This window comes from Theropithecus gelada, chromosome 2 (assembly GCF_003255815.1).
Source record: "Theropithecus gelada isolate Dixy chromosome 2, Tgel_1.0, whole genome shotgun sequence".
Taxonomy (NCBI): domain Eukaryota; kingdom Metazoa; phylum Chordata; class Mammalia; order Primates; family Cercopithecidae; genus Theropithecus; species Theropithecus gelada.
The window spans coordinates 156,042,181-156,067,634 of record NC_037669.1 but is presented as its reverse complement, the minus strand read 5'-3'; the positions used below and the strand labels follow the sequence as shown (position 1 = coordinate 156,067,634).

General features: G+C 40.0%; 1 protein-coding gene across 3 annotated transcripts in view; it reads left to right on the top strand.

Annotated features, from left to right (window-relative positions):
* PPP2R3A (protein phosphatase 2 regulatory subunit B''alpha) overlaps nt 1-25,454 on the top strand; it is a 186,986-nt gene that overhangs the window by 143,290 nt on the left and 18,242 nt on the right. The window lies entirely within an intron of this gene.

Below are 25,454 nucleotides of genomic sequence, written 5' to 3'. Positions count from 1 at the left end.
GGAAAGGATCCAGTTTCAGCTTTCTACTTATGGCTAGCCAATAAATGATTGCTATTCTAACTGGTGTGAGATGGTATCTCATTGCAGTTTTGATTTGCATTTCTCTGCTGTCTAGTGATGATGAGCATTTTTTCATGTATCTCTTGGCTGCATACATGTCTTCTTTTGAGAAGTGTCTGTTCATATCCTTTGCCCACTTTTTGATGGGATTGTTTGCTTTTTTCTTGTAAATTTGTTTGAGTTCTTTGTAGTTTCTGGATATTAGCCCTTTGTTAGATGAGTAGATTGCAAAAATTTTTCCCATTCTGTAGGTTGCCTGTTCACTCTGATGGTAGTTTCTTTTGCTGTGCAGAAGCTCTTTAGTTTAATGAGATCCCATTTGTCAATTTTCGCTTTTGTTGCCATTGTTGTTGGTGTTTTAGACATGAAGTCCTTGCCCATGCCTATGTCCTGAATGGTATTGCCTAGGTTTTCTTCTAGGGTTTATGGTTTTAGGTCTAACATTTAAGTCTCTAATCCATCTTGAATTAATTTTTGTATAAGGTGTAAGGAAGGGATCCAGTTTCAGCTTTCTACTTATGGCTAGCCAGTTTTCCCAACACCATTTATTAAATAGGGAATCCTTTCCCCATTTCTTGTTTTTGTCAGGTTTGTCAAAGATCAGATGGTTGTAGATGTGTGGTATTATTTCTGAGGGCTCTATTCTGTTCCATTGGTCTATATCTCTGTTTTGGTACCAGTACCATGCTGTTTTTGTTAGTGTAGTCTTGTAGTATAGTTTGAAGTCAGGTAACCTGATGCCTCCAGCTTTGTTCTTTTGGCTTAGGACTGTCTTAGCAATGCGGGCTCTTTTTTGATTCCATATGAACTTTAAAGTAGTTTTTTCCAATTCTGTGAAGAAAGTCATTGGTAGCTTAATGGAGATGGCATTGTATCTATAAATTACCTTGGGCAGTATGGCCATTTTCATGATATTGATTCTTCCTATCCATGAGCATGGAATGTTCTTCCATTTGTTTGTATCCTCTCTTATTTCACTGAGCAGTGGTTTGTAGTTCTCCTTGAACAGGTCCTTCACATCCCTTGTAAGTTGGATTCCTAGGTATTTTATTCTCTTTGAAGCAATTGTGAATGGAAGTTCATTCATGATTTGGCTCTCTGTCTGTTATTGGTATATAAGAATGCTAGTGATTTTTGCACATTGGTTTGTATCCTGGGACTTTGCTGAAGTTGCTTATCAGCTTAAGGAGACTTTGGGCTGAGACGATGGGGTTTTCTAACTATACAATCATGTCATCTGCAAACAGGGATAATTTGACTTTCTCTTTTCCTAATTGAATACCCTTTATCTCTTTCTCTTGCCTGATTGCCCTGGCCAGAACTTCCAACACTGTGTTGAATAGGAGTGGTGAGAGAGGACATCCCTGTCTTGTGCCAGTTTTCAAGGGGAATGCTTCCAGTTGTTGCCCATTCAGTATGATATTGGCTGTGGGTGTGTCATAAATAGCTCTTATTATTTTGAGATATATTCCATCAATACTGAATTTATTGAGAGTTTTTAGTATGAAGGGCTATTGAATTTTGTCAAAGGCATTTTCTGCATCTATTGAGATAATCATGTGATTTTTGTCTTTGGTTCTGTTTATATGCTGGATTATGTTTATTAATTTGCATATGTTGAACCAGACTTGCATCCCAGGGATGAAGCCCACTTGATCATGGTGGATAAGCTTTTTGACGTGCTGCTGGGTTCGGTTTGTCAGTATTTTATTGAGGTTTTTTGCATCAATGTTCATGAGGGATATTGGTCTAAAATTCTCTTTTTTTGTTGTGTCTTTGCCAGGCTTTGGTATCAGGATGATGTTGGCCTCATAAAATAAGTTAGGGAGGATTCCCTCTTTTTCTATTCATTGGAATAGTTTCAGAAGGAATGGTACCAGCTCCTCCTTGTACCTCTGGTAGAATTCGGCTTTGAATCCGTCTGGTCCTGGAGTTTTTTTAGTTGGTAGGCTATTAATTATTGCCTCAATTTCAGAGCCCGTTATTGGTCTATTCAGGGATTCAACTTCTCCCTAGTTTAGTCTTGGGAGAGTGTAAGTGTCCAGGAATTTATCAGTTTCTCCTAGATTTTCTAGTTTATTTGCATAGAGGTGTTTATAATATTCTGTGATGGTAGTTTGTATTTCTGTGGGGTCGGTGGTGATATCCCCTTTATCATTTGTTATTGCATCTATTTGATTCTTCTCTCTTTTCTTCTTTATTAGTCTTGCTAGCGGTCTATCAATTTTGTTGATCTTTTCAAAAAACCAGCTCCTGGATTCATTGATTTTTTTGAAGGGTTTTTTGTGTCTCTGTCTCCTTTAGTTCTGCTCTGATCTTAGTTATTTCTTGCCTTCTGCTAGCTTTTGAATGTGTTTGCTCTTGCTTCTCTAGTTCTTTTAATTGTGATGTTAGGGTGTCAATTTTAGATCTTTCCTGCTTTCTCTTGTTGGCATTTAGTGCTATAAATTTCCCCCTAAACACTGCTTTAAATGTGTCCCAGAGATTCTGGTATGTTGTGTCTTTGTTCTCATTGGTTTCAAAGAACATCTTTATTTCTGCCTTCATTTCATTATGTACCCAGTAGTCATTCAGGAGCAGATTGTTCAGTTGCCATGCCGTTGAGCGGTTTTGATTGAGTTTCTTAATCCTGAGTTCTAGTTTGATTGCACTGTGGTCTGAGAGACAGTTTGTTATAATTTCTGTTCTTTCACATTTGCTGAGGAGTGCTTTACTTCCAACTATGTGGTCAATTTTGGAATAAGTGTGATGTGGTGCTGAGAAGAATGTATATTCTGTTGATTTGGGGTGGAGATTTCTGTAGATATCTATTAGGTCCACTTGGTGCAGAGTTGAGTTCAATTCCTGGATATCCTTGTTAACTTTCTGTCTCGTTGATCTGTCTAGTGTTGACAGTACGGTGTTAAAATCTCCCATTATTATATTTTGGGAGTCTAAGTCTCTTTGTAAGCCTTAAGGACTTGCTTTATGAATCTGGGTGCTCCTGTATTGGGTGCATATATATTTAGGATAGTTAGCTCTTCTTGTTGAATTGATCCCTTTACCATTATGTAATGGCCTTCTTTGTCTCTTTCGATCTTTGTTGGTTTAAAGTCTGTTTTATCAGAGACTAGGATTGCAACCCCTGCCTTTTTTTGTTTTCCATTTGCTTTGTAGATCTTCCTCCATCCCTTTATTTTGGGCCTATGTGTGTCTCTGCATGTGAGATGGGTCTCCTGAATACAGCAAACTGATGGGTCTTGACTCTTTATCCAATTTGCCAGTCTGTGTCTTTTAATTGGGGCATTTAGCCCATTTACATTTAAGGTTAATATTGTTATGTGTGAACTTAATCCTGTCATTATGATGTTAGCTGGTTATTTTGCTCGTTAGTTGATGCAGTTTCTTCCTAGCATCAATAGTCTTTACATTTTGGCATGTTTTTGCAGTGGCTGGTACCGGTTGTTCCTTTCCATGTTTAGTGCTTCCTTCAGGAGCTCTTGTAGGGTAGGCCTGGTGGTAACAAGATCTCTCAGCATTTGCTTGTCTGTAAAGGATTTTCTTTCTCCTTCACTTATGAAACTTAGTTTGACTGGATATGAAATTCTGGGTTGATAATTCTTTAAGAATGTTGAATATTGGCCCCCGCTCTCTTCTGGCTTATTGAGTTTCTGCCGAGAGATCCACTGTTTAATCTGATGGGCTTCCCCTTTGTGGGTAACCCAACCTTTCTCTCTGGCTGCCCTTAACATTTTTTCGTTCATTTCAACTTTGGTGAATCTGACAATTATGTGTCTTGGAGTTGCTCTTCTCGAGAAGTGTCTTTGTGGCATTCTCTGTATTTCCTGAATTTGAATGTTGGCCTGCCTTGCTAGGTTGGGGAAGTTCTCCTGGATAATATCCTGCAGTGTTTTCCAACTTGGTTCCATTCTCCCCATCACTTTCAGGTACACCAATCAGACGTAGATTTGGTCTTTTCACATAGTCCCATATTTCTTGGAGGCTTTGTTCATTTCTTTCTACTCTTTTTTATATAAACTTCTCTTCTCGCTTCATTTCATTCATTTGATCTTCAGTCACTGATACCCTTTCTTCCACTTGATCGAGTCAGTTACTGAAGCTTGTGCATTTGTCACATAATTCTCGTGTCATAGTTTTCATCTCTATCAGGTCGTTTAAGGACTTCTCTACATTGGTTATTCTAGTTAGCCATTTGTCAAATCTTTTATCAAGGTTTTTAGTTTCTTTGCCTTGGGTTTGTAATTCCTCCTTTAGCTTGGAGAAGTTCGATTGTCTGAAGGCTTCTTCTCTCAACTTGTCAAAGTTATTCTCTGTCCAGCTTTGTTCCATTGCTGGTGAGGAGCTGCATTCCTTTGGAGGGGGAGAGGCTCTCTGATTTTTAGAATTTCCAGCTTTTCTGCACTGCTTTTTCGCCATCTTTGTGGTTTTAGCTCCCTTTGGTCTTTGATGATGGTGACGTACAGATGGGGTTTTGGTGTGGGTGTCCTTTTTGTTTGTTATGTTTCCTTCTAACAGTAAGGACCCTCAGGTGCAGGTCTGTTGGAGTTTGCTTGAAGTCCACTCCAGACCCTGTTTGCCTGGATATCAGCAGTGGAGGCTGAAGAAGAGTGAATATTGCTGAACAGCAAACGTTGCTGTCTGATCATTCCTCTGGAAGCTTCATCTTAGAGGGTTACCCGGCCGTGTGAGGTGTCAGTCTGCCCCTAGTTGGGGATGTCTCCCAGTTAGGCTACTCGGGAGTCAGGGACCCACTTGAGCAGGCAGTCTGTCCGTTCTCAGATCCCAGACTCTGTGCTGGGAGAACCACTACTCTCTTCAAAGCTGTCAGACAGGGACATTTACATCTGCAGAGGTTTCTGCTGCCTTTTGTTTGGCTATGCCCTGCACGCAGAAGTGGAGTCTACAGAGGCAGGCAAGCCTCCTTGAGCTGCAGTGGGCTCCCCCAAGTTCCAGCTTCCCAGCTGCTTCGTTTACCTACTTTGTTTACCTCAGCAATGGTGGGCGTCCCTCCCCCAGCCTTGCTGCTGCCTTGCAGTTAGATCTCAGACTGCTGTGCTAGCAATGAGGGAGGCTCCGTGGGCATGGGACCCTCCAAGCCAGATGCTGGTATGCCGTTTGCTAAGACCCTTGGTAAAGCGCAGTATTAGTGGGGAGTGCCCGATTTCCCAAGTGTTGTGTGTCACAGTTTCCCTTGGCTAGGAAAGGGAATTCCCTTCCCCCTTGCACTTCCCAGGTGAGGCAGTGCCTCGCCCTGCTTCAGCTCTCACTCGTTAGGCTGTACCCACTCTTCTGCACACACTGTCCGACACACCCCAGTGAGGTGAACCCGGTATCTCAGTTGGAAATGCAGAAATCACCCATCTTCTGTGTCACTCACACTGGGAGCTGGAGGCTGGAGCTGTTCCTATTCAGCCATCTTGGTGCCACCCCGCCAACATCAGATTTTTAAAGCCAAAAGAAAAAAGAAAAAATTGAAACCTATTACTTGAAGACACAGTAAAGTATTACCTTAAAACAGATAAAAATATCTTTGTGGTTTATGTTCACAAACCATTTATAAAATACATATTAGACCACAAATAACACTTCAGTAGACTTCTAAAAACTAGCATTAATATAGTAATATAGACCAGCATTAGACTCAGCATCTGAGTTCAGCTGAAAGCATGCTATAGTTTTCAGTCTCAAACCACATAAAAGTAAGAAATACAGAATATCAGTTAAAGTAAGAAGAGAAACTTTCAGCGGGCCACTAGAAGGAGGAAAGCAGATGGGATCAGAATGAAGGAGCTGGCAGCTTAGAGTCTTCATAGTAGAACATATAAAACAATTAGACAGGTAATGGGAGTGGCACTTAATGTTCACCACCTGAATTTGACTGAAACCAATAGCAAGAAGACCAGAAGAAGATGCATCTAGCGAGGTCAACTCCTGTATATCCCACCCTACCCCTAAAGGAAAGACAAAAGCCCTGACTGTGGAGCTTGGAACAGAGAAAGCCCAGTCACTTAAATAGGTACACCTCAGCAACACATCCAAACCCATCTCATTCTGTCCCCTACTCTTATCCCTGTTCTTATTAAAAACCCCAACGACCCCACTGCCCCTTCCTAAGCAGCCAGTGAGAACAGAGGCAGCAATCTGTTCTCAACTACTTAAAAGGTGCACAAATATCAAACAGTTAAGAAATATCAATGAAATACTCAACAGATGGAAGAACTTACACCTTTGGAAGGAGACACAATCAGAACAGGACATCAAAATGAACATATTGAACATATTTACTATTTTTAAAGGAATAAGAGAGAATATCATACTCCTCAACCAATGGTAGAACCAGTTTCTTAGAAATGAAAGTTTTTTAAATTGGAAAAATGCAGCCATTGAATTGAATAATAGAATGGAAAAAACTGAAAAGTTTTTGATTTGGGATACTGGCATAAGAAATCCTCTTTGTAAGCAATAGAAATAACAGCTTAATAATTCCCAGAGTTTTAGCTGTTTAAGCACATAAAAAGATACATAGGAGAAGGAATCAGCAATTTTTTTCTAACCAGTTATAAATACTTTAGACTTTGTGGGTCTCTGCCACAATTAAGCAACCATTGATAATATGTAAGCAAGTGTATTTGGCTGTGTTCCAATAAAACTTTAATAATAGACACTGAGCTATTCATTTATTATTATTTTCATGTCACGATATTCTTTTGTTTTTCAAATTTAAAAATGTAAAACTATTTTTAGCTCACAGACTATACCAAAGCAAATGGCAAGATAGGTTTGGCCCACAGACTGCAGTTGTCAACCTCTGTGCTAGAGTGAAATTTCAGAACACAAACGATAGGAAAGGTCTGAAGATCTACCAGAAAGAAAAAACTTTATCCATAAAGTGCACACAAAAAGAAATGGAACAAAATTATTCAAGTACTGCAAAGAAAATAACTATGAACCTAAAATTCTGTTCCTACTCAAATGTGAGGGACAAATACATTTTGAGACTTGTAAAAAGAGGTACAAAAAGTATACCCACAGGCTATCTCTGAAACAAATATTAAATGATACTCTTCAGCAAGAAGGTAAATGGATCCTAGAGGAAACAGTGGGATGCAAGAAGCAACTGTGAGCAGTAAAAATTATTCTTAGGACTAAATAAGTATTGATCACAGATACATAAGAGAGAAAAAGGAATTGGAGTAATATACTATGATTGTTATCTGTATAAGAGTAGAGAAATATAGACACTGATAAACTTGTGTTTCTCTAACAATGGTTAAAGTATATCTGTTAAAAATTTAAGATCTTTTCACTACAAAAATAAAAATAAAATGGAAAACTTTCACATCAGTTTCAGAAAAAGGTTATTAACTGAAAAAAATTAAGTAAAAATTCAAACTACTTGAAAGTATGTTAATCAGCATTCTTCTGGTGGCAAGTGACCTAAACTCAGCTCAAATTAACAATAAGCCAAACTTCTTCTTACATACAAACTAGAAAACAGAAGAAATCGATAAATTCCTGAAAACATACAACCTCCTAAGACTGGAATAACCAGGAATAAATTGAAACACTGAACAGACCAATAATGAGTTCTGAACTTGATGAGTAATTACAAAAAAAAGAAAACTACCAACCAGATAAAGCCCTGGACTAGACGGATTCACAGCCAGATTCTTCCAGATGTATAAAGAAGAGCTGGTACCAACCCTGCTGAAATTATTTCAAAAAATCAAAGAGGGACTCCTCCCTAACTCATTCTGTGAGGATAGCATTGTTCTGATACCAAAACCTGGCAGACATAATAAAAAAAAACTTCAGGCCAATATCGTTGATGAACATACACACAAAAACCCACAACAAAATACTAGCAAATTAAATTCAGCAGCACATCAAAAAGCTAATCCACCACAATTATGTAGGCTTTATTCCTAGGATACAAGGTTGGTTCAACATATGCAAACCAGTAAATGCAATCCATCACATGAATAGAACTAAAAACAAAAACCACATGATCATCTTAATGGACACAGAAAAGGCTTTTGATAAAATTCAACATCCCTTCATGTTAAAAACCCTTAGCAAACTGGCATCTAAGGAACATACCTCAAAATAGTAAGGGCCATCTATGACAACCCCACAGCCAACGTCACACTGAATGGACAAAAGCTGGAAGCATTTCCCTTGAGACCCAGAAGAAGATAAATATGCCCGTTCTCACCACTGCTATTCAACATAGTGATGGAAGTCCTATCCAGAGCAGTCAGGGAACAGAAAGAAATAAAAGGCATCAAAATGGGAAGAGAGGAAGTCAAGCTATCTCTCTTTGCAGACAATATGATTCTATACCTAGAAAACCCATAGTATCTACCCAAAGGCTCCTAGATCTGATAAACGACTTCAGTAAGGTTTCAGGATACAAAATCAGTGTACAAAAATCAGCAACATTTCTATATACCAACAGCGTTCAAGCTGAGAGCCAAATGAAGAGCACAATCCCATTTGCAATAGCCACAAAAAGAATAAAATACCTGGGAATAAGGGACGTGAAAGATCTCTACAACAGTAATTACAAATCACTGCCAAAAGAAATCACAGACAACATTTAAAAATGGAAAAACAATCTATGCTCATGGATAGGAAGAATCAATACTGTTAAAATGACCATGCTGCCCATTGTGCTCATGGACAGGAAGAATCAATATTGTTAACATGGGCATACTACCCAAAGCAATCTACAGATTCAGTGCTATTCCTATCATACTACCAACATCATTTTTCACAGAATTTGAAAAAAAAGTCCAAAATTCATATGAGGCCAGGCACAGTGGCTCATGCCTGTAATCCCAGCACTTTGGGAGGCTGAGGCAGGTGGATCACCCGAGGTCGGGAGTTCAAGGCCAGCCTGGCCAACATGGTAAAACCCCGTCTCTACTAAAAATACAAAAATTAGCCAGGGGTGGTGGCAGGCACTTGTAATCCCAGCTACTTGGGAGGCTCAGGCAGGAGAATCGCTTGAGTGAGCCCAGGAGATGGAGGTTCAGTGAGCTGAGATCACACCACTGCACTCCAGCCTGGGTGACAGAGTGAGACTCCATCTCAAAAAAAAACTTATGAAACAAGCCTGAATAGCCAAAGCAATCCTAAGCAAAGCCAGGAGCATCACACTACCCAACTTCAAACTATACTACAAGGCTGCAGTAACCAAAACAGCATGGTGCTGGTACAAAAACAGACACATAGACTGTGTGGAACAGGTTTGGGTGGAACACCAGTGGAACAGATTAGAGAACCCAAAAATAAAGCACACCTACAACCATGTTTTTTGACAAAGTTGAATAAGCAATGAGGAAAGAACTCCCTGTTCAATAAATGGTGCTGGCTAATCATATGCATTAGAATGAAACTGGACCCCCCCCTTCCTTTCACCATATACAAAAGTCAGCTCAAGATAGAATAAAGACTTAAATGTAAGGCTGGCCATGGTGACTCATGCCTGTAATCCCAGCACTTTGGGAGGCTGAGGCGGGAGGATCACTTGCGGCTAGGAATTCAAGACTAGCCTGACCAACATGGCAAAACCACGTCTTTGCTAAAAATACCAAACAAAAACAAAACAAAACAGTGTGGTAGCACTTGCCTGTAATCTCAGCTACTCGGGAGGCTGAGGCACAAAAAGCACTTGAACCTGGGAAATGGAGGTTGCAGTGAGTCGAGATTACACCACTGCACTCCAGCCTGGGTGACAGAGCAAGACTCTGTGTCAGGAAAAAAAGAAGAAGAAAAAAAAAAAAAAGACTTAAATGTAAGACCTAAAACTAGAAGAAAACCTGGGAAATAACATTCTGGACATAGGCCTTGGCAAAGATTTCATGATGAAGTCTCCAAAAGCATGTGCAACAAAAACAAAAATAGACAAGTGGGGCCTGATTAAAGAGCTTCCGGGATTGCTGGCAAGATGGCCGAATAGGAATAACTCCAGTCTGCAGCTCCCAGCCAGATCGATGCAGAAGGTGGGTGATTTCTGCATTCCCAGCTGAGGTACCCTGTTCATCTCATTGGGACTGGTTGGACAGTGGGTGCAGCCCACGGAGAGTGACCCAAAGCAGGGTGGGGCATCGCCTCACCTTGGAAGCAGAAGGGGTCAGAGAATTCTCTCCCTTACCCAAGGGAAGCCGTGAGAGATTGTGCCTGAGGAATGGTACATTCCGGCCCAGATACTGTGCTTTTCCCACAGTCTTCGCAACCCACAGACCAGAAGATTCCCTCCGGTGCCTACGCCACCAGGGCCCTGAGTTTCAAGCACAAAACTGAGCAGCCATTCACGCAGACACCGATCTTCAGGAGGTTTTTTTGTGTGTGTGTTTTTTTTCCGTACCCCAGTGGCACTTGGAATGCCAACGAGACAGAACCGTTCACTCTCCTGGAAAGGGGGCTCAACCCAGGGAGCCAAGTGGTCTGGCTCAGCAGGTCCCACCCCCACGGAGCCCAGCAAACTAAGATCCACTGGCTTGAAATTCTTGCTGCAAGCCCAACAGTCTGAGGTGGACCTGGAACACTCCAGCTTGATGCAGGGAGGGGTGTCCAGCATTGCTGAGGATTGAGTACACGGTTTTACCCTCACAGTGTAAAGAAAGCTGCTGGGAAGTTCAAATGGCATGGAGCCCACCACAGCTCCCCAAGGCTGCTGTGGCCAGACTGCCTCTCTAGATTCCTCCTCCCTGGGCAGGGCATCTCTAGTAAAAAAGGCAGCAGCCACAGTCAGGGACTTATAGATAAAACTGCCATCTCCCTGGGACAGAGCATGTGGGGGAAGGGGCAGCTGTGGGCACAGCTTCAGAAGACTTAAACGTCCCTTCCTGATGGCTCTGAAGAGAGCAGGGGACCTCCCAGCACAGCGTTTGAGCTCTGCTAAGGGTCAGACTGCCTCCTGAAGTGGGTCCCTGACCCCGGGGTATCCTGACTGGGAGACAACTCCCAGTAGGGGCCAACAGACACCTCATACAGGAGAGCTCTGGCTGGCATCTGGCGGGTGCCCATCTGGGATGAAGCTTCCAGAGGAAAGAACAGGCAGCAATCTTTGCTGTTCTGCAGACTTCGCTGGTGATACCCAGGCAAACAGTCTGGAGTAGACCTCCAGCAAACTCCAGCAGACCTACAGCAGAGGAGCCTGACTGTTAGAAGGAAAACTAAAACAGAAAAGAATAGCACGTCCACTCAGAGATCCCATCCAAAGGTCACCAACATCAAAGACCAAAGAGATAAATCCACAAAGATGGGGGAGAAACCAGCGCAAAAAAGCTGAGAATTCCAAAAACCAGAAGGCCTCTTCTCCACCAAAGGATCACAACAACTTGCCAGCAAGGGGACAAAACTGGACAGAGAATGAGTTTGATGAACTGACAAAAGTAGGGTTCAGAAGGTGGTAATAACAAACTGCTCCGAACTAAAGGAGCATTTTCTAACCCAATGCAAGGAAGCTAAGAACCTTTAAAAAAGGGTAGACGAATTGCTAACTAGAATAACCAGTTTAAAGAAGAACATAAATGACCTGGTGGAGCTGAGAAACAGCATGAGAACTTCATGAAGCATACACAAGTATTGATAGCCAAATCGACCAAGTGGAAGAAAGGATATCAGACATTGAAGATCAACTTAATGTAAAACGAGAAGACAAGATTAGAGAAAAAAGAATGAAAAGGAACGAACAAAGCCTCCAAGAAATATGGGACTATGTGAAAAGACCAAATCTACGTTTGATTGCTGTACCTGACAGTGGCAGGGAGAATGGAACCAAGTTGGAAAACACTCTTCAGGATATTATCCAGGAGAACTTTACCAACCTAGCACGACAGGCCAACATTCAAATTGAAGAAATACAGAGAACACCACAAAGATACCCCTCCAGAAGAGCAACCCCAAGACATGTAATTATCAGATTTACCAAGGTTGAAATGAAGGAAGAAATGTTAAGGGCAGCCAGAGAGAAAGGGCGAGTTACCCACAAAGGGAAGCCCATCAAACCAGCAACAGTCTATGTCTCTGCAGAAACCCCACAAGCCAGAAGAAAGTGGGGAATGATATTCAACATTCTTAAAGAATTTTCAACCCAGAATTTCATATCCAGCAAAACTGAGCTTCATAAGCGAAGGAGAAATAAAATACAGACAAGCAAATGCTGAGAGATTGTGTCACCACCAGGCCTGCTTTACAAGAGCTCCTAAAGGAAGAACTAAACATGGAAAGGAATAACCGGTACCAGCCACTGCAAAAAACATACCAAATTGTAAAGACCATCGACACAGTGAAGAAACTGCATCAACTAACAGGCAAAATAGGTAGCATCATAACGACAGGATCAACTTCACACATAACAATATTAACCTTAAATGTAAATGGGCTAAATGCCCCAATTAAAAGACAGACTGGCAAATTAGATGAAGAGTCAAGACCCATTGGTGTGCTATCTTCAGGAGATCCATCTCATGTGCAAAGACACACATAGGCTCAGAGTAAAAGGATGGAGTAATATGTACCAAGCAAATGGAAACCAAAAAAAGTTCCAATCCTAGTATCTGATAAAACAGACTTTAAACCAACAAAGAGCAAAAGAGACAAAGAAGGTCATTACATGATGGTAAAGGGATCAGTGCAACAAGAAGAGCTAACTATCCTAAATATATATGCACCCAATACAGGAGCACCCAGATTCATAAAGCAAGTTCTCAGAGACCTACAAAGAGACTTAGACTCCCACACAATAATAGTGGGACACTTTAATACCCCACTGTCAATATTAGATCAACAAGACTGAAAATTAACAAGGATATTCAGGACTTAAACTCAGCTCTGGACCAAGCAGACCTGATAGACATCTACAGAACTCTCCACCCCAAATCAACAGAATATACATCTTCTCAGTACCACATCGCACTTATTACAAAATTGACCACATAATTGGAAGTAAAGCACTCCTCAGCAAATGTAAAAGACCAGAAATCACAACAAACTGTCTCTCAAACCACAGTGCAAACAAATTAGAACTCAGGATTAAGAAACTCACTCAAAACCACACAAGTACATGCAAACTGAACAACTTGCTCCTGAATGACTGCTGGCTAAATAACAAAATGAAGGCAGAAATAAAAATGTTCTTTGGAACCAGTGAGAACAAAGACACAACGTACCAAAATCTCTGGGACATGTTTAAAGCAGTGTGTCTCAGGGAAATTTATAGCGCTAAATGCTCACAAGAGAAAGCAGGAAAGATCTAAAATCGACACCCTAACATCACAACTAAAAGAACTAGAGAAGCAAGAGCAAACAAATTCAAAAGCTAGCAGAAAACAAGAAATAACTAAGATCAGAGCAGAAATGAAGGAGATAGAGACATGAAAAACCCTTCGAAAAATCAATGAATTCAGGAGCTGGTTTTTTGAAAACATCAACAAAATAGACCTCTAGCCAGACTAATGAAGAAAAAAAGAGAAGAATCAAATAGACGCAATAAAAAATGATAAAGGAGATATCACTACTGATCCCACAGAAATACAAACTACCATCAGAGAATACTATAAACGCCTCTATGCAAATAAACTAGAAAATCTAGAAGAAATGGATAAATTCCTGGACACATACACCCTCCCAAGACTAAACCAGGAAGAAGCTGAATCCCTGAATAGACCAATAACAAGTTCTGAAATTGAGGCAGTAATTAATAGCCTACAAATCAAAAATAGTCCAGGACCAGACAGATTCACAGCCGAATTCTACCAGAGGTACAAAGAGGAGATGGTACCATTCCTTCTGAAATTATTCCAATCAATAGAAAAAGAGGGAATCCTCCCTAACTCATGTTATGAGGTCAGCATCATCCTGATACCAAAGCCTGGCAGAGACACAACAAAAAAAGAGAATTTCAGGCCAGTATTCCTGATGAACATCAATGCGAAAATCCTCAATAAAATACTGGCAAACTGAATCCAGCAGCACATCAAAAAGCTTATCTACCACGATCAACTCGACTTCATCCCTGTGATGCAAGGCTGGTTCGACATGTGCAAATCAGTAAATGTAATCCATCACATAAACAGAACCAATGACAAAAAACACATGATTATCTCAATAGATGCAGAAAAGTCCTTCAACAAAATTCAACACCCCTTCATGCTAAACACTCTCAATAAACTAGGTATTGATGGAACATAATCTCAAAATAATAAGAGCTATTTATGACAAACCCACAGCCAGTATCATACTGACTGGGCAAAAACTGGAAGCATTCCCTTTGAAAACCAGCATGAGACAAGGATGCCCTCTCTCACCACTCCTATTCAACATAGTATTGGAAGTTCTGGCCAGGGCAATTAGGCGAGAGAAAGAAATAAAGGGTATTCAAATAGGAAAAGAGGAAGTCAAACTGTGTTTGCAGATGTCATGATCGTATATTTAGAAAACTCCATCATCTCAGCCCAAAATCTCCTTAAGCTGATAAGCAACTTCAGCAAAGTCTCAGGATACAAAATCAGTGTGCAGAAATCACAAGCATTCCTGGACACCAATAACAGAGAGCCAAATCATCAGTGAACTCCCATTCACAATTGTTTCAGAGAATAAAATTCCTAGGAATCCAACTTACCAGGGATGTGAAGGACCTCTTCAAGGAGAACTACAAACCACTGCTCAAGGAAATAAGAGAGAACACAAATAAATGGAAAACATTCCATGCCCATAGATAGGAAGAATCAATATTGTGAAAATGGCCGTACTGCCCAAAGTAATTTATAGATTCAATGCTATCCCTATCAAGCTACCATTGACTTTCTTCACAGAATTGGAAAAAACTAAAGTTCATATGGAATCAAAAAAGAGCCCGCATTGCCAAGACAGTCCTAAGCTAAAAGAACAAAGCTGTAGAGGCGTCATGCTACCTGACTTCAAGCTATACTACAAGGCTACACTAACAAAAACAGCATGGTACTGGTACCAAAACAGCTATGTAAGCCAATGGAACAGAACAGAGGCCTCAGAAATAACACCACACATCTACAACCATCTGATCTTTGACAAACCTGACAAAATCAAAAAGTGGGGAAAGGATTCCCTATTTAATAAATGGTGTTGGGAAAACTGGCTAGCCATATGCAGAAAACTGAAAGTGGATCCCTTCCTTAGACCTTATACAAAAATTAACTCAAGACAGATTAAAGACTTAAACGTAAGACCTAAAACATAAAAATCCTAGAAGAAAACCTAGACAATACCATTCAAGACATAGGCATGGGCAAAGACTTCATGTCTAAAACACCAAAAGCAATGGCAACAAAGGCCAAAATAGACAAATGGGATCTAATTAAACTAAAGAGCTTCTGCACAGCAAAAGAAACTATCAGAGTGAACAGGCAATCTACAGAATGGGAGAAAATTTTTGCAATCTATCCATCTGACAGAGGGCTAATATCCAAAATCTACAAAGAACTTAAATTAAGAAAAAAATAACCTCATCAAAAAGTGGGCAAAGGATGTGAACAGACAGTTCTCAAAAGAAGACATTTATGCAGCCAACAAACATATGAAAAAAAGCTCATCATCACTGGTCATCAGAAAAATGCAAATCAAAACCACAATGAGATACCATCTCATGCCAGTTAGAATGGCAATCATTAAAAAGTCAGGAAACAACAGATGCTGGAGAGGGTGTGGAGAATAGGAATGCTTTTACACTGTTGGTGGAAGTGTAAGTTAGTTCAACCATTGTGGAAGACAGTGTGACAAGTCCTCAAAGATCTAGAACTAGAAATACCATTTGACCCAGCCGTCCCATTACTGGGTATATACCCAAAAGATTATAAATCATTCTAAAAGACACATGCACATGTACGTTTATTGCAGCACTATTCACAATAGCAAAGACTTGGAACCAACCCAAATGTCCATCAGTGATAGACTGGATAAAGAAAATGTGGCACATATATGCCATGGAATACTATGCAGCCATAAAAAATGAGTTCATGTCCTTTGCAGGGACATGGATGAAGCTGAAAACGAGCATTCTCAGCAAACTAACACAGGAACAGAAAAGCAAACCCCACATGTTCTCACTCATAAGTGGGAATTGAACAATGAGAACACATGGACACAGGGAGGGGAACATCACATACCGGGGCCTGTCGGCAGGGGGCAGGGGGCTAGGGGAGGGTTAGCATTGGGAGAAATACCTAATGTAGGTGACGGGTTGATGGATGTAACCGCCATGGCACATGTATAGCTATGTAACAAAACTGTACATTCTGTACATGTACCCCAGAACTTAAAGTATAATTTTAAAAAAAAAAAGCCTCCAGTTGGGTGCAGTGGCTCACACTTGTAATCTCAGCACTTTGGGAGGCCGAGGCAGACAGATCACTTGAGGTCAGGAGTTCGAGACCAGCCTGAACAACACGGTAAAACCTCGTCTCTACTAAAAACACAAAAATCAGCCGGGCAGGGTGGTGTGTGCCTGTAGTCCCAGCTATTTGGGAAGCTGAGGCAGGAGAATCACTTGAGCTTGGGAGGCGGAGGTTGCAGTGAGCCGATACCATGCCACTGCACTCCAGCCTGGGAGACAGAGTGAGACTCTTGTCTCAAAAAAAGTGCTTCTGCACAATAGAAGAAATTATTAACAGGGTAAACAGATAACCTACAGAATGGGAGAAAATATTCTCAAACTGTGCATTTCACAGAGGTCTAATATCCTGAATCTGTAAGGAACTTAAAAAAATCAACAAGGGAAAAACAGCCCCATTAAAAAATGCCCATAGGACATGAACAGACACTTCTCAAAAGTGAGACATACAAGCAGGCAACAAGCACATGAAAAAATGTTTAACATCACTAATCCTTAGAGAAGTGCAAATCAAAACCACAGTGAGACACTATCCCACACCAGTCAGAATGGCTATTCTTAAAAAGTCAAAAAAATCACAGATTTTGGCAGGGTTCCAGAGAAAAGGGAATGCTCATACACTGCTGGTGGATGGGAATGTGAATTAGTTCAGCCACTGTGGGGAACAGTTTGGATATTTTTCAAGGAACTTAGAACTACCATTCAACCCAGCAATCCCACTTCTGGGTATATATACCCAAAGGAAAATAAATCATTCTACCAAAAAGACACATGCACTCATATGTCTATCATATTCACAATAGCAAAGACATGCAATCAACCTAGATGCCTATCAGTGGTGGACTGAATAAAGAAAACATGGTACATATACACCATGGAACACTATGCAGTCACTAAAAAAAAGAATGAAATCATGTCCTTTGCAGCAACATGGATGCAGCTGGAGGCTGTTTTCCTAAGCAAATTAAAGCAGGAACAGAAAACCAAATACCATATGTTCTCACTTATAGGTGGGAGCTTAACATTGAGTACACATGCACACAAAGAAGGGAACAGTAGACACCAGGGCTTACTTGAGGGTACAGGATAGGAGGAGGGTGATAGTCAAAAAGCTACCTATCAAGTACTGTGCTGCTACCTGGGTGGCGAAATCATTTGTACACCAAAAGCCAGCAACGTGCAATTTACCCATGTAACAAACCTGCATAGGTACTCTTTGAATCTAAAATAAAAGTTGAAAAAGAAAAAAGAGCTTCTTAGGAAAGAAAAACAATTTCTAAGAGAAGAAAGCTTTAATAACTGAATTGTAACTGATACTCTCAGAAAAAGAAGAGATTATATTGTATTAATTTTGAATGGTTTTTTTAATGAAAAGTCAGGGAATGAGAGCTTCTGAAAATTAAAAATATGTTAGTAAAAATGGAAACTCAGTGGAAGAGCTGGAAGATGAAATTGAGAATATTTTCAGTAAACTGTAATTCTAAATCTCAACATGCTAGGTTTTCACTTGATTAACAGAAGTCTAGTTGATTTTTTTCCCAATGTTCCCTTCCAATACAATACCTGAGAATTCTCAAAACATAAAATTCTGAAGGTTTAAAAATATATTTTAAGATAGCTTTAAGCAAAAAAGGAAATCTTTTGCTTAAAAATCAAAAAATACAAATTATGATCTTTTTAGAACCAATGAAAGTATTGTATTTATTACAACCTGTGGGATATGGACTGATAGAAATTTGTAGCCTGTATACCGAAATAAATGAATTAGACAATCCATTCAAGATGCATGAAAAAGGACGACACAGCTGGGCACTGTGACTCACACCTGTAATCCCAACACTCTGGGAAGCCAAGGCGGAAGGATCACTTGAGCCCAGGAGTTTTTAAGGTTACAGTGAACTATGATCACACCACTGCACTCCATCCTGGGTGACAAAGTGAGCCTCAGACTCTTGAAAAAGGATGACAAAATAAAGTACAACTGTCCCTCCATATATGTGAAGGATTGGTTCCAGGACTGCCTGTGTATACCAAAATTTGCATATAGTCAAGTCCCACAGTCAGCCTTGCAAAACCCACATATATGAAAGTTTACTCTCCTGCAGTTAAATATATATGAGTTTTGCATCCCTTGAATACTGTATTTTTACCAGCATTTTATTGGAAATCCATGTATGCAAGAAGACCCATGAAGTTCAGACCCATATTATTCAAGGGTCAGCTGTATATATTAGGAAGACATTAAACACTTCTACATAAACAACAACAACAAAAAATCTATTTATACATACACACAAAGAGCATACTATGTAACAAGCACTATTCTACATATTTTAATTCATTGTGCTCACAGAGCCCTACATGTTGGATACTGTTATCTTACAGTTATGAAAACGGAACCACAGAAGATTATGTAAATTGTCAAATCTCCCAGTGTATAAAAGAATACATCAGAAGTAAATGGGTGTTATCCCAGGACTACAACATTAGTTTATCCTTACAAAATCTGTCATTAACAATTAGACAAAATTATAAAAATTTAAATTGATTCTTTGAAGGCATCTCATAAAATTTAATATATTTTGTAGTTTGGCAGAAAAAAATCTTAAAACTAAGTAAACTAAGATAAGTAACTCTTTAACGGATAAAGTGTTTTAATTCCATATCCCAGAAATAACCACTTAAAAATGACCAGTTGCTGTGTTAATTTATTAATTTAATATAATTTATCCCCCAAAATATGTTGTGGAACTTAGTAAGCTAGTTTGAAAGCTCCCATGGCATAATAAGGACACAGAATAGCAATCAGTTATGAAAAGAAACAAAGGTATGGTGGGGTACAGGGGAGATGGACTATATAAAACCATAGTAATTAAAGCAAGTATGTTATTCATGTCAAAACAGAAAAATTATACATAGCAATGGGTAGCATATGATAAAGATAGCATGTTAAATGTGTCAGGAAAAGGCTAGTCAGTAAAATGTTGGTTCTCCACGATGGGGTGAAATAAATGCATATTAAACTAATGTCTGCATGCAAATAAAGACTATAAAAGCATAAAAGTAATGGAAGAAATGTATAAGGAAATTATTTGTAGATTTGAGTAAATTTTAAAAGTAACCCAAAAAAGTGACAAAATTCTGTATCACAATCAAAGGGCAAACTGGGTTGCATCATATGACCAATTTTTTTTTTTTTTTATAAATAGGGTTCTTCAGAATCAATAGTAAGAACATAAATATTGTCCAGTTCTAAAACAGTCAGAAGACAGAAATTTTACCCAGGAAACAAAACATAAATATTCCTGCTTCACCAATGTTAAAATGCAGTAGCCGATGTAATCATTTTAAATGTGTATGTATCAAACAACACAGCCACAAAATACATTAAATAAAAATTTCCAGACTTGAAAGGAGAAACAGACAACTCAACAATTACAGTTGGAGATCTCAGCACTTCTCATTCAGTAATTGATAGAACAATTGCAGACACTCAAGGATACAGAAGACTTAATAGTCAACATGTTTGATTTAATCATTATTAGGGCACACTCCACAAAACAACAAAAATATATATGCACTCTTTCATCCAGGTGCACACAGAACTTTTCCAGACCATATCTTAGGCAGATAAAATAAGACTTGATAAATTCAAATGATTACAATAATATAAATATGTTGTTTGATAAAAAGTTGAATTAAATTAGAAAACAGAAACCTAGGAACCCCAAAATATTTGGAAATTAAATGACACACTCTTAGATGCATGGGTCAAAGAAAAAACACAGGGAAATTCAAAATTATCTTTAAATGAATGAAAAGAACATGTGAAAATATACGGGATGGACTGGGCACAGTGGCTCATGCCAGTAATCTGAGCACTCTGGGAGGCCAAGTTGGGAAGATTGCTTGGGACCAGGAGTTCAAGATCAGGCTGGGCAGCACAGTGAGACCCCATTTCTACAGAATTAGTCGGGCATGGGGATGGCACACACCTATAGTTCTAGCTGCATGAGAGGCTGAGGCAAGAGGATTGCTTGAGCCCTGAAGTTTGAGGTTACATTGAGCTATGATCCTCACCACTGCACTCCAAGCCCAGGTGACAAACTGAGACCTTGTCTCAAAAAAAAAAAAGAAAACGTATGGGATGCAGTTAAAGCAGTGCTTAGAGGGATAATTACCACTTAGAAAGATCTAATATCAATAATACAAGCTTCCACCTTCAGCTAGAAAAAAAAGAGCAAACAAGACCAAAAATAGAAGAAAGGATATGATAACGATCAGAGTAGAAATCAATGAAATAGAAAACAGGAAAACAATATAAAAGTATCATTAATTAAACCAAAAGCTGGTTCCTTAGAAAGTTTTCTTAAAAGATAAATGTGCAGCTAAACCAACAAAAAAAGAGAAAAGGTATAAATTAACAGTATCAGGAATGAAAGAGGAGGCATCACAGTAGGAACTATAGAAGTTAAAAGAATTCTAAGGGAATATTATGGAACAATTTTGTCCCAATAAATTTCACACCTTGGATGAAATGGGGGGAAAATGCTAGAAAAACTCAAATTACCAAAACTGACTCAAGAAGAAATGAAAAATCAGAATAGGCCTATATCAAATAAAGATACTGAATTTGTTATTAAAAGTCTTCCCCATAAGAAAAGTCCAAGTCCAGGCCGGGCACAGTGGCTCATCCCTGTAATCCCAGCACTTTGGGAGGCCAAGGTGGAGAGATCACCAGAGGTCAGGAGTTCGAGACCAGCCTGACCAACATGGAGAAACCCTGTCTCTACTAAAAATACAAAATTAGCCAGGCGTGGTGGCGCATGCCTGTAGTCCCAACTACTTGGGAGGCTGAGGCAGGAGAATCACTTGAACCCAAGAGACGGGAGGTTGTGGTGAGCCAAGATAGTGCCATTGCACTCCAGCCTGGGCAACAAAAGTGAAACTCTGTCTCAAAAAATAAAAAATTTTAAAAAGAAAAGTCTAAGTACAGATGACTTCACTGGTGAATTCTGTCCAATATTTAAGGGAAAAAAATACCAATCTTTCACAAGTACTTCCAGAAAATAATAGTAGGAGGGAATACTTCCAAAATCACTTTATAAAGCCAGTATCACCCTAATATCAAAGCCAGTCAAAGACATCTTATCCTATGCATTGAATATCATAAAGAATTAAAACTACAAATCAATACCCCAGCCAGCTATGGTGGCTCATGCCTGTAATCCTGACACTTTGGGATTCCAAGGTGGGAGGATCACTTGAACCCAGGAGTTTGAGACCACCCTGGGTAACATAGTGAGACCATATCCTATTTAAAAAAGAAAGAAAACAAAGCAATGTCCCTTATAAACATCAATACAAAACTTCTTATAAAATATTAGCATTTCAAATCCAGTGACATAAAAAAGATTATGTACCATAAGTAAGTGCACTTTATTCCAGAAATGAAAGTTTGGCTTATTCAAAAATCAATTAATGTAATACAAATATTAATAGAAGAAATGACAAAACACATTATCATTGACAAAACCCAACATCCATTGACAATAATTCTCACCCAAGTAAGGATAAAAGGGAAATTGTTCAGCCTGATAAAGGACATCTATAGTTAGCATCATAGTTATGGTTAAAAGAAAAAAAAGGAGGGGCATTCCAAGATGGCCAAATAGGAACAGCTCTGGTCTGCAGTTCCCAGCATAATCGACACAGAAGAAGGGTGATTTCTCCATTTCCAACTGAGGTACCTGGTTCATCTCACTGGGACTGGTTGGACAGTGGGTGCAACCCATGGAGGGTGAGCTGAAGCAGGGCGGGGCATCGCCTCACCCAGGAAGCACAAGGGGTCGGGGGATTTCCCTTTCCTAACCAAGGGAAGCCCTGACAGACTACCTGGAAAAACGGGACACTCTCGTCCAAATACTGCGCTTTTCCCAAGGTCTTAGCAACCGGCAGACAAGGAGATTCTCTCCCGTGCCTGGCTCACCGGATCCCATGCCCACAGAGCCTTGCTCACGGCTAGCACAGCAGTTTGAGATCAAACTGTGAGGAGGCAGCCTGGCTGGGGGAGGGGCATCCACCATTGCTGAGGCTTGAGTAGGTAAAACAAAGCAGCCAGGAAGCTCGAACTGGGCAGAGCCCACTGCAGCTCAACAATGCCTACTGCCTCTAGACTCCACCTCTATGGGCAGGGCATAGCTGAACAGAAGGCAGCAGACAACTTCTGCAGATTTAAACGTCCGTGTCTGACAGCTCTGAAGAGAGCAGTGGTTCTCCCAGCATGGCATTTGAGCTCTGAGAACAGACAGACTGCCTCCTTAAGTGGGTCCCTGACCCCTGTGTAGCCTAACGGGGAGACACCTCCCAGTAGGGGCCAACAGATACCTCATATAGGCAGGTGCCCCTCTTGGAATGAAGCTTTCAGAGGAAGGATGAGGCAGCAATATTTGCCGATCTGTAATATTTGCTGTTCTGCAGCCTCCACTGGTGATACCCAGGCAAACAAGGTCTGGAGTGGACCTCCAGCAAACTCCAACAGACCTGCACCTGAGGGACCTGACTGTTAGAAGGAAAACTAACAAACAGAAAGGAATAGCATCAGCATCAACAAAAAGGTCATCTACACCAAAACCCCATTTGTAGGTCACCAACATTAAAGACCAAAGGTAGATAAAACCACAAAGATGGGGAGAAACCAGAGCAGAAAAGTTGCAAATTCTAAAAATCAGAGAGCCTCTTCTCCTCCAAAGGATTGCAGCTCCTTGCCAGCAATGGAACAAAGCTGGACGGAGAATGACTTTGACAAGTTGACAGAAGTAGGCTTCAGAAGGTCAGCAATAACAAACTTCTCCAGGCTAAAGGAGGATGTTCAAACCCATTGCAAGGAAGCTAAAAACCTTGAAAAAAGATTAGACAAATGACTAACTAGAATAAACAATGTGGGGGAAGACCTTAAATGACCTGATGGAGCTGAAAACCATGGCACAAGAACTTTGTGACATGTGCTTCAACAGCCGATTTGATCAGGTGGAAGAAAGGATATCAGTGATTGAAGATCAAATTAATGAAATGAAGCTTGAAGACAAGGTTAGAGAAAAAAGGGTAAAAAGAAACGAACAAAGCCTCCAAGAAATATGGACTATGTGAAAATACCAAATTGACGTCTGATTGATGCACCTGAAAGTGATGGGGAGAATGGAGTCAAGTTGGAAAACACTCTTCAGGATATTATCCAAGAGAACTTCCCCAACCTAGCAAGGCAGGCCAACACTGAAATTCAGGAAATACAGAGAACACCACAAAGATACTCCTCAAGAAGTACTACCCTAAGACACATAATTGTCAGATTAACCAAGGTCGAAATGAAGGAAAAAAATGTTAAGGGCAGCCAGAGAGAAAGGTCAGGTTACCCACAAAGGGAAGCCCATCAGACTAAAAGCAGATGTGTCGGCAGAAACCCTACAAGCCAGAAGAGAGTGGGGGCCAATATTCAGCATTCTTAAAGAATTTTCAACCCAGAATTTCATATCCAGCCAAACTGAGCTTCATAAGTGAAGGAGAAAGAAAATCCTTTACACACAAGCAAATGCTGAGAGATTTTGTCACCACCAGGCCTGCCTTACACGAGCTCCTGAAGGAAGCACTAAACCTGGAAAGAAACCACCAGTACCAGCCACTGCAAAAACATACCAAATTGTTAAGACCATGAAGAAACTGCATCAATTAACAGGCAAAATAACCAGCAAACATCATAATGACAGGATCAAATTCACACATAACAGTGTTAACCTTTAATATAAATGGGCTAAATGCCCCAATTAAAAGACACAGACTGGCAAATTGGGTAAAGAGTCAAGACTCATTGGTGTACTGTATTCAGGAGACCCATATCATGTGCAAAGACACACATAGGCTCAAAATAAAGGGATGGAGGAAGATCTACCAAGCAAATGGAAAGCCAAAAACAACAACAACAAAAAAAAAAACAGAGGTTGCATCCTAGTCTCTGATAAAACAGACTTTAAACTGGCAAAGATCAAAAGAGACAAAGAAGGCGTAATGGTAAATGGATCAATTCAACAAGAAGAGCTAACTGTCCTAAATGTATATGTACCCAATACAGGAGCACGCAGATTCTTGAAACAAGTTCTTAGATATCTACAAAGGAGCTTAGACTCCCACACAATAATAGTGGAACACTTTAACACCCCACTGTCAGTATTAGATCAACGAGACAGAAGGTTAACATGAATATCCAGGACTTGAACTCAGCTCTGCAACAGGCAGACCTAGTAGACATCTACAGAACTCTCCACCCCAAATCAACAGAATATACATTCTTCTCAGCACCACATTGCACTTACTCTAAAATTGACCACATAATTGGAAGTAAAGCACTCCTCAACAAATGTAAAAGAACAGAAATCACAACAAACTGTCTCTCAGACCACAGTGTAAACAAATTAGAACTCAGGATTAAGAAACTCACTCAGCTCTGCACAAGTACATGGAAACTGAACAACTTGCTCCTGAATGACTGACTACTGGGTAAATAACAAAATGAAGGCAGAAATAAAGATGTTCTTTGAAACCAATGAGAACAAAGACACAACGTACCAGAATCTCAGGGACACATTTAAAGCGTGTGTGGAGAGAAATTTACAGCACTAAATGCCCACAAGAGAAAGCAGGAAAGATCTAAAATCAATACCCTAACATCACAATTAAAAAAACTGGAGAAGCAAGAACAAACACATTCAAAAGCTAGCAGAAGGCAAGAAATAAGATCAGAGCAGAACTGAGAGAGATAAAAACACAAAAAAACTCTTCAAAAAATCAATGAATCCAGGAGCTGGTTTTTTGAAAAGATCAACAAAATTGATAGACCTCTAGCCAGACTAATAAAGAAGAAAGGAGAGAAGAATCAAACAGATGCAATAAAAAATGATAAAGCGGATATCACCACCAATCCCACAGAAATACAAGCTACCATCACAGAATACTGTAAACATCT